Below are 12339 nucleotides of genomic sequence, written 5' to 3'. Positions count from 1 at the left end.
TGGATGCAACTCAGGGATCAGAGGGGATCAATCCACCAACCTTCTAATTGGTAGATAAACAACTCTTCCACCTGAGCCCTAGCCACAGTTGCCCCAGCTGTTTGCCCACCCTCTGATGCCTACTTACAGCAGGAGAGTGTGCCATGTCACAGAGCTCAAATCATTTCAAACTAGTTTCTTGAACATGACAATGAGTTCTAAAAAGCGTCCTCAGTCTCTAGATCTCAATCCAACAGAGCACCTTTGGGATATGGTGAAACAGGAGATTCATTCATGCATGAGCAGCCAACAAATCTGCAACAACTGTGTGATGTGGTTGCCTCAATTTGGACCACAATCACTGAGAAAGGTTTTCAGCATGCCTTTGGATCCATGGCATAAAGAACTGAGGTGGTTCTGAAGGCAAAAAGAGGATTCAACCCAGAACTAGCAAAGGTATATCTAGGCTGTGTACATTTTACTGACAAAGATAGGAAATGGCTGGACCTTTGCAAAAGCACATAAACCTATGATGATCTGAAGCCAAATGTAAACACACCCTGCATTTCTCTACATATGTCCTAAATACAAAGAATTAATTATAGGTCTTAGTTGCTCTAATGTGTGTCCAAACACCTCACCATCTCTCATTTCTGCCTTCTACCTTCTGCTTTACATCTTCAGCCCAGCACTGCCCCCTCACCTCACCCTCCTCGCCCACCACTGCACCACAAGCAGTTAAAAGTGACCATATGGTAGCAAAATGATTAGACAGACTTAGGACAGGGTCCTGGACTTTCCCACCACTCTAAAGATACCGTGACATTAGTTGTCTACATCGGATTACTTATTACCTTAGCAGGCGCTTCACATCAGGTCCAAGCAGCATTTTCTTACATCCTTTGATGTGTTTAGCAGCCAGAGGAGATCACTTTTGTCTGCAGGAGCTAAAGTTAGCTCCCACTGTGCTGGACATGATCATTTATTAAATCAAATATATGTCTCTATATGACTAATGAATAAGACGAATAACATCAGCATCCTACAGAATAAATAAACATTTCCCCTTAGGAATTTGCCCAAGAACAACAATATTAATATACAGTTATATGCTAATTTCAAGTAGGAAAACAAAGCATAACTGGAGCCTTAAACTGAAAAGAATAATTAATACAATCTAAGAAACACACTGTCTACAAGTCAAGTACCAAAAGTTTGGATTTTCTTAAATAAGGCTGCACAAGAAGGAATTACATAACACCAAATCACCAAAACAGGCAACGAAGACTGTACAAAGAAAAAGGTTCTTGAGTTCACATACATAAGTCAACATGATGGCATAAACAGACTGATGCACTGATCAAAGACGTGAACGTGCAGTTATACTTGCTCGAACCACTTCACTCGAACATAAAATTCTGCATTCACACACATGTGAAGACACGCACACGCTCGCACAGATACGGTGGCTGCCCAGCTGCTACAGGCAATCAAGACGGAGCGTCGTGTTACAGAAGCCCGATGACTCTGCTCATTCCTTCCTGGCTGAGTCTTTGCCCTGTGCCTTACATCCCTCCGATAAACAGGACAGCATGCCAACTTATCTTACCACGCTTCTTCTCTTTACCTTCTATTAAACCCAAGGCCCCCAAATATACAGTAAGCTTCCACGTCTGCACCCTTACCAAACCCACCCACTATTCCGCCACATGGCATTTGAGACTCTCGTTCTTTCATTCAGTCATTACCATCTTTACCCTATCACTCATCAAACTCATTACCCTATCACCATCTTTTCTCCTAATCACAACAAAACACAAACCAGACTAACTCTGTGGTCCCCTGAAATAATACCAATAAATTGGTCTGCATGTCCTTTATTTATGACCATTCACCTATAAAACCAGGCTATTTCAGTTGGGCAGATCTGCACCTACCCAGTAATCCCTTCACACCCCCTTCTTAGCGCCAGTTTCCTCTCTCATCATCCCGTTTCAAAACCCCCATTTTGGACCCCGAGGGCCTCGCTGCTCGCGACCCTAAAATACACATCGTGAGATTGGATGTGTTTCTACGTGGCTTATGGGGCAAATTTCCTGATGGCGTTACATCACTCCATAACTGCTGAAGCTAGCAAATGTCCTTTAAAGAAAAAAAAAAGAGCTAGGTCCTTCAGTATCAAAAAAAAAGTCTTCATGAGTTGGTTGTTCCCTCATAAGTTAGGTAAGTAATACGTTTCGTCACCATTTTTTTAAACTGCAAATATCAGTGTGTGTTTCCCCACAGGAAAGAGCCAGCACTGAAAGAGCCTGCGATATTCTGTGTCAGCCAAAGGAGATTCTTGATATCTTACTCCTCAATAAACCATTTACAAACCGTAAATAAAATCCTGTCTAATTTTGAGTATAAGCACCAAGAAAGCATTTGGTTCACTGTTTTAAATAATCAGGTCCTGTACTTAAGTAAAAGTAATAATCTAAAATCACTTAGTTTTCAGTAGGTCTTTAACATCAAAGTTGCTGCAGTAAAATAAGCCCCAGAACGAGGAGCCGTCTTGATAACTGTCCAAATGTTTTAATTGGTGGTTACTAATAGAAGGTTTGGTTACCTTCTGAGGGCAACCTGATAAGTAAAAGAGGTCTTGAGATGATTAATTAGAGACAGAAGCCATACAGACATTTGAAACACTTTTTTTCTTTTTTGTTTTGAAAAATACTGGAGACATTTTGAGTCAAACAAATATTGAAATGGTTGGGACAGTGTGTAAAATGTAATTTTTTCACATTTTATTCAGTGTAGCAAATTGAAAACACGACATCTTTAAAAAATACACATGTAGTTGGACTTTTCTACAAGGAAGCTGTTCTGTTTGAATAGGTACAGTACAGAGTTTAACATTATTTTGCTGAAATATGCAAGGCCTTCCCTGAAGAAGACTGCGTATGTTGCTCTAAAATATCTTTCAGAATTGATGGTGCCTTTCCAGATGTGCAAGCTGCCAGTTCCACAAACACCCCCATACTGTCAGAGATGCAGGCTTTAGGATACAGAGCTGATAAGAAGCCGAATGTTTCCTCTGCTCTTTAGTCCAGAGGACATGGTATCCATGTTTTCCAAAAAGAATTTCAAGTTTTGATTTGTCAAAACCCTTGACCATCGTCTATTTTCACTTCTGAAAAACAGTCTCTCTATATTTTATACTCAGTCATGTTACTGACCCATTGCCAGTTAACCTAATTAGTTGCCAAATGTTCCTCCAGCAGCTTCTTTTTACCACCACTTATTTTTCCTGTCTTTTGTTGCCCCCATTGCAACTTTTTTGAGATGTGTTGCTGTCATTAAATTTGTTTTCATGAAACAGAAAAATTTATCCTATGTTCTATTGTGAATATTGGTTCCTGAGATTTGCAAATCATTACATTTTACAAAGGCTCCTCACATGGACTCATAATTCAGAAGCCCTCTACAGAAAAGGGCAGAGCAGGCTGTACCTGCTGTGGAGACTCAGGTCGTTTGGAGTGGAGGGCCCACTCCTGAAGAAATTCTATGACTCTGTGGTGGCCTCAGCTATCTTTTACGGTTTGGTCTGCTGGGGTGGCAGCATCTCTGCTGGGGACAGGAAGAGACTGAACAGGCTGATCAGAAGGGCCAGCTCTGTTCTAGGATGCCCTCTGGACCCAGTGGAGGTGGTGAGTGACAGGAGAACGGCGGCTAAGCTGTCATCCCTGTTGGACAACATCTCCCACCCCATGCAGGAAACTCTGACAGCACTGAGCAGCTCCTCCAGTGGCTGCAGCACCCATGGTGTGGGACGGAGAGATTTCGCAGGTCTTTCCTCCCCACTGCTGTCAGACTGTACAACAAAGACTCCAAACACACACATCCACACAGATGCAATAACACTAAGTGCAATACTCTTTTCTAACATGGTTGTATTTTTACTCAGTTGTATATAGAATTTGTATTCTATTTTTTATCCTATTGTGTATTTTATTCTATTTTATTCTACTGTATATAGTATTTTATTTTATTCTATTCTGTACAGTTGTGTACTGTATTTATTCTTATTATATTCTAATTTTTGCTACATAACTTTTGCACTGTCCACTTCCTGCTGTGACACAACAAATTTCCCACGTGTGGGACTAATAAAGGTTATCTTATCTTACATTTTGGGAACTGGTGTTGTTGGACTATTGACATGTTTTGTGAGGTTTTGGTTTAATTGAAAAAAAAAAAAAAGACCCGGGGTAGCGGTCATGTCCGGTTAGGGGCTCTGTTGGCTCTCAGGTGACTGTTTCCTCGCGGCTGCGTGCAGCGGGGCTAGGGGAGGGTCTGTGCTGACGGACGTGGGTTACTGACCTGGTAGCCTGGCTGCCCCTGGGTGGGTTCGGGATGGGCGTGAGGTTCTGGGGGCGCTCCGTCTCTGGGCTGGGGCCCGGGACGGGCCTCGGGGGCTTGGGTCCTGGTTGGTGTGTTGCCGGGGCTGTGGGCGGGTGGGTGCATGGGGGCCCACCCCTGGAGCAGGGTGCCGCCGGTGCATCGAGCCACCTGGGGGGCTCTTCAACTGGTGGGGGAGATTGTCACATCTTGCAGGAGCTTTCCTCTCCTCGGGAGCTCTCTCTGCAGGAGGGGGAGATACAGGAGAGGTGGAGGAAGATCTCAGCCTGGGTGTTTATTGTCTTATGTAGTCTGGAAGATGAGTGGATGGTGGGGTGGGTGCAGTTTTTTCTGTGGTGGGGTTGGGTGGACTGTCCCGGGCTCTGTGGGGCCGGGAGGCGCTGCTGCACTGGGTCCCGGTCTGGATGGGCCTGGGCCCCCTTTCCCTGGCGGGTCGCGGAGTATGGGGGTGCCTACTGGGGTCAGCGGGGGAGCTGGCCCCAGGGAGGGGTCACCTGCCCCTCCCTTCCTTCCCTCCCCATCTCCAGCTGCCTCCCTCTTCCCGCTCCACCACAACCACCCACACATGCAGGACCTTGGAGTAGGGGTATGTCACCAGGGTGCAGAGGAGGCTACCCCCCCCGGTCCCCTTCTGGCTGCCTCTGCCTCAATTTTATCCCACAACTTAGACATTCACATTACTCTCACTCTCATTACACATACATATAGGATCTTGGGGGTGGGCACAATACACGGAATCCAAAGTACCATCAGGGTGTACACCCCACCCCTGGCGTCGTTGCCCACCTCTCAATTTTAAATACACGTAGACATTGAGGGCTAGCAGGAGGGACCATGTGTTTACCTGCTGCTCTCTGGCAGGTAGCTCCATGCCCTCCTGGGTTTTAAATGCACCTTAGAACACACATGCATCAACACTACAATGAGCGGGTGGAGGGAGGTTTGGAGTCTTCTCTCACCCCCATTCTCTGCGACCTGCTGGAGCGGGGGGGCTAGGAGGAGGAGTTGGCCGTCCGACTGCGGTCTGGAGTGTGGGGCCTCCCTGCTGCTGCGGAGTCGGGGCGGTCTGCCTCCCCCCACCGCAGGGAAAAGGGTAATACCACCTGGGTCTGGGTGCAGTTCCCCCTCCAGGGGCAAGGGTACCTAGACCCGGTTTGTAGAGTACGCTTGGGGAGTGTGATCGTGTGTACAGCGTCTCTTTATGTCTGTCTCCACGTTGGTTGAGTGTGGAGTAAGTGCATATGAGAGCATGAGGGTGGGAATGGATGTTTGTATATGTGTGTGCCTGTATTTCTGTGTCTATATGTCAGGTTGGGTGTCAGGCGCCACCTCTCTGGGGACATCTCAGGCCCTCCAAGGTTTGGAGGCCTATCTCCCCCTACCACCACTTCCCCTGCCAGTGGCGGACTCCCTCAGACATCGGTGCGTTGGTGGTTCTTTGTGTCTGGGGGTGGGCGTCCAGGTACACACCGGCTCACTCCTTGACGGCCGCTTATCGGGGCCTGGAGCCTGGGGCTCGCTCGGGCCACTTCGGAGGTGGGGTGCCCCTGGCCTCTCGGCCTGGGGCTCGGTCACTCAGGCACGGCTGGCTGCCGGCGGAGCTCACGGGCGCGTCACTGCAACTCCCCCTGGCTTCTGCTCCGCGGCTGCTGAGTGAGCCCTCATCTGGGACTCTCCTCAGCTCTTTCTGGGACAGTGGCGCGGCTGCCCCTCTGTTGGTCTTCCTTGGTCTCTTGTGTTCTGGGGGCCTCTGGATGTCTGGAGTTTTGATCTCCTCCATACCTGCTTCATGCCCTGGAGGACGGGGCTGTGGCCCCCCCCACACCCTCTAGCAGATCATTACATGAAGGAACCTTTTAAAAAAACAAGCGCGTCCATGCTCACAGGTGTACACACGGGTGATCACACCCACAAACTACACCCTTTTTGGCTCCTACCTCAAAGCACACTGTGTTCTGTTGATCTTATGTGCTGCACAATAATGTTTAATATTTAGTATTTACTGTCATATTCCCATATATCATTGTGATGTTGTTTATTCTATTACTCTTGTTCTCTTCTGCTTGTTTTCTTTTTTCTTTCTCAGCAGGTGATCCAGGTGATTGATATATGCATTTTTTATTTCTTTTTTTTTTTTCTGCTCATTCTGTTGGTTTTTGGTTTTTGCCCTTCTCCCCCGTCCCTCTTCTCAGCTGTTTCTCTTCCCCTCTTTCTTTCTCCCCTTCTTTCCCCCAGTCAAGTCTGTCCCGTATTCAGTAAGTGAAAATAAAATAAACAATAAAAGGTGAATCAAATGGACCATTACGGCAAGGCTGGGATGGTCAATTTGGTAAAGTAAATCCGTTGGGCATCTTTCTTTGCCTTTAGACAACAATTCTGATGGCAAAAGAGCCAAACGGGACAGGCAAAAAAAAAAAAAAAAAAAAGAGTGGAGAGTAAAAGGGGATTTATTGAAATGCATTCTTGAAAGTATTAGCTATTAAAATTGACCAGAGTAAAAACCTAGTATGGTATTTGTAAAAAATAAAAATTAAAAAAAAGGAAGAAGAAGAAGAAAGAAATAAAATTAATCCAATAGAATATAAAGTACAATCTCGCCTTTAAAATATAGTTGCATTAATATTTATCATACTTTATAAGTTCTTTATTATTTCATTAAGTATAGTTCTTGAAAGGTCCTTTCCTCCACTGGTTTTATCTTGAGAGTAAAACTTAAGACACATCATCACGGCCATGCCTCCATGCTGTCAGACACAGTTGGAAACAGAGGAGGGAATGTCGGATTTCAGAAGCCTTCCCCGACAGTAATATATATATCACCTTGCATGTCAGTGGACACCGTGTGACCTGAGACATTCCAGCTGAGGATATAGACGGGGTAATGTAGATACCTCTTCGTTACATTATATGGCTGGGGAATGCAATTGCCAATATTCGCCTCTGGAAACCAACTCAGCTGGCTTTTGGCTTTTATCACAAGGGCAGGTTGAGTTCAGATGGTGATACAGAGTGTGCTGTATACTCAGAGACAGTAAATACATTTCATTTAACCACCATTAACCCTCTCAGGCTCAAATTAAACCTTTTGTTGCTAATGCACAACCAAGTCCTGCAGTGGTACTTCTGAGTAAAAAAAACTCATAAAATATGTATGTGGGGTAATCAGGTTGTTCGTTTTTAACTTCCAAATCGGCAATGCCTGCCTTGAGAGGGTTAATCAAACACCAACTCCTCAAGTTGCTAACATAATCAGAAGAGCAATGAGATCTTGAGGGGAAAAAAATGTCACATCAAACAAGCATGACAGCAGCTTGGAGTTCAAAGACAAATCTTGTGGTCACACAGCAGACATCTCAGTCCCTTCAATGCACATAATTGAGTGCTGTGTAATTATAAATGACAGCACCACAGAGCAAACAAGGACCTTTATTCACACATCCTTTGGCATTTGCCATCCTCCTGTTCCCTTTTTTCTCACGGGGTCAACTTACAAAACTGTAGTTTGCTCTCACATTGTCATCCACCAATTACCCATATATTTCATACTCTCACAGGAAGCCACACTAACAGAAACTGCACCTGTTGCTTCTCCCTGTGGTGTTACTGTATGCTACTACCATAGGCATAGATTTCAGGGGGGATGCAAGGTATAGAAATGTTTAAGAAGCACTACAAAGGGGAAAAGTGCAACAGCATTACTCAGAGATAAATGCCTCCTATATTGTTCAGTCTTTATTCTTCAGTAATGGGTCTAAGCATGCTACACCCTCAACCTCTAGGTGACTTCTTTCAATCACAGGTTGCTTACTGGAAGCCAGCCTGTTTCCAAACAATCACAACCCGACTTGGACTAAATGCAATCACTCTGGGCAGATTGGTAAATAACTGCCATCTAATTTGTAAAGACAGCTTGCCAACATATAGCTCAATGAATCTTAGTCAGTCTGTGCCAATGAGCACAACTTGTCTGCACTGCATCTCTTTGCAATGGTAGACTTAACTGATTGCCACCTGGTTAATGCACTGGCTACATAGACGAGAGTGGTATCAAATCTGGTCCCTGTCTACAAAGTAACTCTTTCAGATGAAATTAGATCACAAGTTCAATGCACATGGTCACAGTACTTTTAGCCATGCTAAGGTCTACAGTCTATTTTCCCTTGTGTGACTGTAGCATTAAATAAGTTTATATTTGTAATCATCAACCGGTACCAAGATTTTTACTTTTCCTTTACAAGAAGTTATTTCCAATACAAGTTGATGTAGAAAAGGCAGAAACAAGTGCAAATTGGCCCAAATACCACATCTAAAGTGGCTCTCGCAATGCTCAAACCAAACCAAAGTGCATGGATACCAACAGACAAATCATAGCAGGGGCGTAATTTCCAGGGGGTGTAGGGGGGTTATGGACCCCCCCCCCCCCCCCCCCCAAAAAAAAAATAATCAGACCCAACCAATATAACCCCCCAATAAAGTTATGAATTATTTTGCATAAATAGGCTGTTCATTTTCTTTACTCATTTCAGTTATTACCAGCAAAATAGTTGCATATTTAATCATCTGGGAATTTACCCAGATTCATTTATTTATTTAGACAGAGATCTTGAATAGCTATAGATTTTTAATCCAGACTTTCATTAAAGAAAACTGCCTAATAATGTGCTTCTGGCTGACTACAGCGACTGCTTACATAAATGTTTGAGCTCCTGGAGGGTGACGACTTCAAAACATCATGATACTAATAGAATATGAGATTTCAAGTGGGGAAAGTCAGCCTTAGAGCTAACGCAGATGTCACGGTCTGGAGTCTGTGGATTCCGTGTTTATGTTTTAAGTTGATTAATATTCTGTGGTTTTGTTTATTTTGGGTTGTTTGTGATTATTCCCAGTGTCTAGTGTTCTCTGTGCTCTTGTCTAATTACCCCAGCTGTTTCTCCCTCCTTTTTCTCATTCCCTGATTGTTTCTGTGTGTATATAAGCCCTGTGTTTTTACCTGCTTTTTGATGGTTTGTTTGTGTTTTGCCCTGTCTCCATGTGTTGCCATTTAAAGGGTTCAAGTTTGCTTTTGTTAGTTTTTTCCAGTTTAGGTTCTGCACTTGCCATCATCACTGCTATTTGTACCGTCACTGTCAAAATAATGCTCACTCACATCAGAGGCTGTGCCTGCATCTTGGGTCCTAATTTCCACACTCCACACAGCCTGCCATCGCAGCTGTGACAGCAGGAGATCACCACTGAAGCAAGCTTGTTTTAAAAAGAGTTACAGTTATTTCCATCATTACGGATGATTCGTTTGTGTATTTTATTTTTGTATGTATTAATTTATTTATTTTTGTCACGCAGGATTACTCAAAATCTTATTGATGGCACTGCATGATTCTATCTGATTGTGGATATAGAAACTTTCTGATGGATTTTTTTTTTTTATCATAAGGTGATAAGGCAAATTTAGACATTTCATATCACCTCACCTTACAGCAACACATGAAAATGAAATAAGAAAAACTGTGAGACATCATTTTGACGCCACAAAGGAAATATCACAAAAAAATCCAGAGATAGAGGCGCAATTCATGCATTGTGAAGAGGGAATTCTCAGCATTGGTGGTGGTATGAAAGCTCTCTTCCTGTAAAATTGTCCTCTGGTCTGATACAACTTTCTAAACAGATTTCTGTGGTCTCAAACTGACCCATTTGGCCTTTGCACTCAGTGAGCGGAAATCTGAGTAGATTACATGTGGAAGTGATATGGAGAATATTCCATCCAGCTTGTGTGGGACCAGGGGGAGCTATTATCATAACCATAACACCAACAGAGACCTTAAAAAACAGACATCTATATGAGGGGCTGCCAATGTTTGAACCATCTCACTAAATAATATTTCAAAGACAAACAATATTTTAAAGACAAATACACTGCATCAGGTAGCTGAATAAATTAGATCATGTTTTTTAGAAAAAATCTTTACTTATCTTTAACCTTATTTCACCTTTTGAATACTGTGGAAAATACAGAGCCCCGGCCAGGCAGTCACATGGTCTTACTTGGTGAAAGTAACTCAAAACCGACACCTTCTGCATCCAAGAACATCTGATACAAGACACACAAACACACTCCTGGAGAAGAAGCCAACAGATCTCTCCATAAAATTTCCATTTTGTGCATATGAAAAAACACACATATGTATTTACACCAGATATGTCAGGTCACAAGTAAGAAGGTTAGGGAAGAATGCAGAACAGAAACTACAACTTTGTATTTTTAAATTTAAATATGAACTAAAATTGTGAAAATAAAATTTAAAAATGTTTTAAAATGCCCCCTGAGGTCCCAACCCATGTTGGAAGTTGCACTGATCCTACTGCTTGGCCTCCACTGTGTAAGTCCAGCTGTTACATAAGATCTGCAGGTGCATTGTTGGCAGCCTCTAACAGGAACACCAGCCTCCGGGTTTTTGACGCCGCTTTGCCTGCATGGAGCCAGGCTGTATGCATAGTCCTGGACCTCTGATTTTGGCAGCATGGATTAATGGAAACGGCTGGGTAGGAGCATCCACAGCATCACAGGATCTTGCCCATCTGCTATGAAGACATGAGCTAAAAATACAACTCTGTCTCTGCAAGAGGAAGCGTAGTGGGGGTTTTGAGAAGGTTGCAGTGTCCACACTGGACATTACAGCTACGTGCCACATGGGAGTTTCACCTCGCAGGTGTAGAAACGGCCCTGTTGTGATGTTCACATACGCTTTCCCTGCGTTACTATTGCATAACATTTGCAATGAAATAATTTGTCACAGCTTATGTATGCACACAAACAACCACATGCTTCCTCATAAACATATTTAATAAGCTTTTGTGAAGCCATAAATCTGTCTGGCTCAATTACAGTGTATTTCTGGAACAAATCCAAAGCCTCTCTTATCAAAAAGCTTTTCATTTATTTATTTTTTTTTGATTGGCGCGGAAGTACGCAGTACCCAGCCACAGAAAACTGTGAAGGTTTCACCCCAGTCCAAATAAGAAGAGCATAAAATCAAGTGATTCTAAAGAATAGCTTAACTGCCCTCATCTTAAAATCTGGAAGATACCAAACTTGTCCGTTTAATTTCAAGTAAGGGAGCAAATATAGCAAACTCACAACCAATGAAGACACCAAACAGCGCCAAATAATGATCAAACCCCTCCCGAAACTGCAGCCAGACAGGCAACTTTTTCCGAGTCTTAACTTAATGCAGGAGCCACCTCCAGGCTCATGGAAGGCAACAGAATACAGGTGGTGCGTTACCTTGCACGGGAACAGAAATATTTCCACAGAATCCAAGAAAATAGAAAAATAAAACAGTGTCTTCTTTCAAGTCTTACACTGAGAACGCAATTCTTCTCCTTCCAGCGCGGGGCTGCAAGGCGGCTGTTGCTGGCGCAGTGTGGCGTCCTGCGCTCTGGTCCTGCAGTGAAATCGGAGGAGTCGCTGCAGGTAAAATCAGACCTTTGACACTTCGGTACCGGAATCACGTCCCGTTCCCACACCGCTGGTCGCTCCTGAGCGCATTTCCCAGAGTGAGACTCGATTACTATTATTTTGTGGCAGAGAGAAGAAAAGAACCGCGGCAGCGCTGATGAACGGAGCGCACGACGGTTTCTTCTCCCCAGCACGGACCCATGAGCGCATGATTCCTCTCACTTAAAAGTTTTGGAGCATAATCTGTTGAGCATTATAAAAATAAGGAACTGAGAGCTGAAGTAGTTTTGGGTTTTGCCAGAATGTGAAAAATCTGCACATTAAGACCTTCTGGTGACATAATACGTTTGCATCAGCACTTCGGAGAGTGCTGATATAAACACAGAGGAGTTAAACATAGCCTGAAAACAGGACTGCAGGTGTTTGGTTGAATTTAATGAAAAGAAAAGAAAAGAAAAGAAAAAAAAAACCTTAAAATCTCAGCTCTGTTCACCAATAAA

The 12339-nt window shown here is 43.8% G+C and overlaps 1 protein-coding gene and 1 long non-coding RNA gene across 2 annotated transcripts in view; one reads left to right on the top strand and one right to left on the bottom strand.

Moving 5' to 3' along the window:
* The window catches only part of scn4aa (sodium channel, voltage-gated, type IV, alpha, a), a 30669-nt gene extending 18890 nt beyond the window's left edge, over window positions 1–11779 (bottom strand). The window contains exon 1 of the mRNA XM_085466793.1: window positions 11666–11779. The gene's annotated coding sequence lies outside the window, so the exon portion shown is untranslated. The remainder of the gene's footprint in view (window positions 1–11665) is intronic.
* LOC146703526 (uncharacterized) lies at window positions 11572–12025 on the top strand. The gene is made up of 3 exons (XR_014922027.1): window positions 11572–11656; window positions 11771–11854; window positions 11969–12025. It is a non-coding gene; the product is annotated as an uncharacterized LOC146703526 (long non-coding RNA).
* Window positions 12026–12339: the final 314 nt, after the last annotated feature.

The sequence above is a fragment of the Copadichromis virginalis genome, linkage group LG8 (genome assembly GCF_057382275.1).
Source record: "Copadichromis virginalis isolate Kocher_CV1m ecotype Utaka linkage group LG8, C_Virginalis_male_GT1.1, whole genome shotgun sequence".
Taxonomy (NCBI): Eukaryota; Metazoa; Chordata; class Actinopteri; order Cichliformes; family Cichlidae; genus Copadichromis; species Copadichromis virginalis.
This window is presented reverse-complemented; position numbering and strand designations above follow the sequence as displayed.